Source organism: Sinocyclocheilus anshuiensis, unplaced genomic scaffold (genome assembly GCF_001515605.1).
Source record: "Sinocyclocheilus anshuiensis isolate Anshui unplaced genomic scaffold, SAMN03320099.WGS_v1.1 scaffold421, whole genome shotgun sequence".
Lineage (NCBI taxonomy): Eukaryota > Metazoa > Chordata > Actinopteri > Cypriniformes > Cyprinidae > Sinocyclocheilus > Sinocyclocheilus anshuiensis.
Window position 1 is genome coordinate 353,357 of NW_015540859.1, and position 4,340 is coordinate 357,696.

Consider the following 4,340-nt stretch of genomic DNA (forward strand, 5'->3'; position numbering starts at 1 on the left):
CAGTAATTACCCTGTTTCTCATACTACAATCATAATTCTAAAAACCGTTAATTCTAAAAATCTTTTTCTTAGATTAAAAAATTATTTTAGTTCAGTTGTCTTTTTTCATTTCCATCTCTCTTTGTTTGGTTGGGCATGCAGTGCATTTTGTAGAGTTTATTTACATTATTTGTTCTTTGTTTAATTTGTGGACTTTGTTCTGCGAGTGGATGTTAATTGACCCAATCCCTGAATGCAGCAGTGACGGTGTAGTGCACTATTCAGGACACATTCTTTGAGATCATTTTGCAGAATGATGCTCTGACAGTTTTGATTTCTCTAGCGGCGCCCATTTATCTCCTAGAAGGGCGTTGAAAATCATTGTGGTGACCTCTGTTGACTGCATAGGGAGCAGCTCACAGATTCGCCCACTGACCTCAGAGAGAATGAGAATCTCATCCATTAGACACTTCAAACTCCATTTCTCTGGCTTTCTCTTCGTTTGCATCTCAGGCTTTCTTGTACCTCCATCAAACACATCAAAAACTGCTTGTTCTCTCTTTTTTCTTCTTCTGTTGGCCTCACTCTCTCTTTTGTTCTAATTAACTTCTCATGTTCACTCTTTTTTGTGCTTAACCTCAGTTGTCATTCCTGTTTCTTTTCTTTTTCTGTTCCTTCGGTTTGTGTTACAGAAACCTATATTTATTTACTAATTAATAATTTAGCCATAAAATGCAGGCTTAGGTTGGAAAGAAGTTGTTCTACATATACATACATGAAATACAAGCTATGTTCCCTAGAGAGCTGTCTAGCCAGACAGCATTATGATGATTCTTGATTCTGAGATATAGAACTTATGTAAGTATAACTTTATAATTGCACTTACACTCTAAAAAATGCTGGGTTAAAAAGGGACAAACCCAGCTATTGGGATGTTTTGACCCAGCGATTGGGTTGTTTTGACCCAGCGTTTGGGTTGTTTTGAACCCAACCGCTGGGTCAAAACAACCCAATAGCTGGGTTTGTCCCTTTTTAACCCAGCATTTTTTAGAGTGTAAAGTGTCGATTACAATGTCATGTGACCAATGTTTTCTATAGTTGATGTACTTCAGAACCATTTTATTGTTAATGGAATTCCTTTGCAAATAAACTGGATACATAGTAATTCAGCCATTTCCCTAATTTTACAATCGTGACATGAGGTACAGTTCCAGTGTAGACATAGTGAAGCCATTGCTGTGGCTTCAGCACAAAGTGGTTTTAGGAGATAACTTTTTATATAGACAGGTACAAGAAGGCAGCTCACAGGGTTTTGGAACAGAGCCATAGATTCCCTCATTAATGCATGCTCCAGACCCATAGATGAGAGTTCAGACAGGCCTGGGGCCCTGGGCACCTCATCTAGTAGGGCTTGAGCTGTTGTGTGGGTTACAGTCTATGACGCTGCTCCATGTTTCACCACCATCTCACCCATGACAGCAGGCAGACGTTGGCCAGGGATGGTTTGGGACGTGGATTACCTCTGGGCCAAGCTGGACTGTAAGACTTTTCTGCCTGCTTCCTCCATTAGGCATGTGGCCCACAAACCTGTCTCTGTCTCTCTCTTTCTCACCTTTTCAGTACAGCCTGCATGTTCCCTGTTTTATGACAGTGAATAGAGCACATTGACTTTGCTCCTTGTTTTTTGTTTTTTTTTCTTAAACAGCTTCTTTTTAAAAAATATTACACTTATGGAATGTAGCACAGTATATCAGATGAGCTTATGATGAAGGTTCCACTATTGCGGACCGTTACCTCTGTTACAAAACCTAGTTCGCTACCAAATAAGCAACTACTTTCCAAGACAACTCTCTAAGCTGAATGGAAAGATGTCCCCTACCCCCCAGCAAGGATGCATTAAATTGATTAAAAGTGACAGTAAAGTTCAAATAAATGCTATTCTTTTGAACTTTATATTCATCAAAGAATCTGGAAAAAAAAATCACAATTTGCATACAGTATATTCCAAATGTTAAGCAACACAAATGTTTTCAACATGCGAATATTATAAGAAGAAGATGATGATGAATGATGATGAAAATTCAGCTTTGACCACAGGAATGAATTAAATTTTAAAATATAATACAATAGAAAACTGGTATTTTAAATTGTAATATTCATGTAATACTTCATTATTATTATATTTCAAATACTACTAATGTTGCTGCCAGTCGTCGAAGGCATGTCTATATAAAGCCTTCAAATGCTGTCTATGTAGACAGCTCACTAGGTTTTGGAAGAGAGCTTTGAGGTCAGGGTCATAGAAATGTGTGGTTGTATACATGCAGGGTTTGGTGCCTTTAACGGTGCATTCACACGGGGCGTCAGCGTCGACGCTTGATGGAGGGCATTTCTGAAGCTTGGTGTTGACGCGACCGTCATAGTGACAACAGCCAATCACATTAGTTTTCTGGTGTTGCATGAACGCGATTGGCTAATATATAAAAGGCCAAATGGGAAATAATTATATAAATTCTTAATATGTCGTTTGGGATGAAATGTTGTAACCTTGATTATATTCTGTTAGTCACAAATTTGAATATATTCCATTAAAGGTCACTGTAAAGTTCTAGATTTGGTATATAAACTACCAATGAAAAGTTTGGAAGCATTAAACCGATTTTTTTTTTTTTTTTTTTCCATTTGAACTTCATTATTATTATATTTCAAATACTACTAATGTTGCTGCCAGTCGTCGAAGGCATGTCTATATAAAGCCTTCAAATGCTGTCTATGTAGACAGCTCACTAGGTTTTGGAAGAGAGCTTTGAGGTCAGGGTCATAGAAATGTGTGGTTGTATACATGCAGGGTTTGGTGCCTTTAACGGTGCATTCACACGGGGCGTCAGCGTCGACGCTTGATGGAGGGCATTTCTGAAGCTTGGTGTTGACGCGACCGTCATAGTGACAACAGCCAATCACATTAGTTTTCTGGTGTTGCATGAACGCGATTGGCTAGCGTCTGCACCAGGGCATTTGCATAAGGCGATCTGATTGGCTGACGCCTGCGTTGGCGCTTAAAAAGTTGAAAAGTTTTCAACTTCTGCCGCAAGCAATGGACCCGAAGCGACGGACCCACAATTCATTTCGGCAATGCTTGACTTCACTCCATTCAAAGTAAACAAGAGGCGTTGACGCCGACGCCCAGTGTGAATGGGGCGTAAGTCATCTAATTGAGTTGAAAGTATTGGCAATGATTTAGTTTAATATCAGATGGTAGACAGGGGTTTCTCTGAAATATAACAGATTAGTGTGTCTCATTAAACATGTACAGGTTTGTAGGCCAGCAGCACCTCACAAATATCATTTACACTCTCACCAAAAGAAAAAAAATATCACGTTTTGTTACTTATATATCATCACCTTGCATCACCCGTTATTCCAGCGCAAACACCAAACAATCAGCTTTGTTCAGAAATAACCTCACATCGAGCCTCGTGCTCTAACGGGCCAACGTCATTTCAGATTTCAGTTATATAACACAAGTTTAATGCACATATTGTGAAAACCTTTTGAAGTAGAGCTGTTAAATCACAGGTTTGTGTGTTTTGCATCCTGCAGCTTTTCTGTTCTGTTTCCTGTGTTAAACATTCTTTCATTATCAGAAAGCACAAAGACGAAGTGGGCCAGTGTGAATAGAAATGTGTTTCACCGTCTGCTTGTGTTGACAGCTACAGTCTGTCATGATCGCTGTATGTTGTGTATGTTAACATTTTGTTGTGTTGTCCTTCCCTCACCCCTCAGCATTAACATCTAACAGCCATATTTTCAGCAGCGTTCTCATTCTCTCTGTCACACACACACACACCTGTGACGGTGCGCAGCTTACATGTTGCTCTATTGTCTTCTCTCCCTCTGTAGATTAAGTGAGTTACAGGTGTCAGTACAGTAACAGAAGGTAAGAGTCTCGGTCTGAACGGAGCTTGCGTTCTGTCACAGAGACCCCTCCCTTTTCCCCGGCTCGTCTACTCATCTTTCCCCTCTTTATTTCCACTAATGAGCTGCGTCTGCTCGGAGCTTTTAAAGGAACACCGAGGCAGAGCTGCATTGGGGCTGGCTGTTCTGAGCGCGCTCTGATTATGGATGCCGGCGGAGTAATTGTAACACAGTAGCAGCATGAATGGGTCGCCATCCTCCTCTCCTGCATGTCTCTGCTTTATTCTCTCTCTTTTTCCCCTCTTTTCTCCTGTTGCTTTGTCCTTTGGCGTGTGTCTGTTTGCCTGAGGCCACATCTGACACTAACACCTGCCCTACTGGAAAATGTCTTTGTCACTTATGCTTTTGTTTGGATTGCTGCAGGGAGCCAATGGGAATGAGGACCA

The 4,340-nt window shown here is 40.5% G+C and overlaps 1 protein-coding gene across 1 annotated transcript in view; it reads left to right on the top strand.

Moving 5' to 3' along the window:
* LOC107687934 (ral GTPase-activating protein subunit alpha-2-like) overlaps window positions 1–4,340 on the top strand; it is a 202,091-nt gene that overhangs the window by 194,631 nt on the left and 3,120 nt on the right. The window lies entirely within an intron of this gene.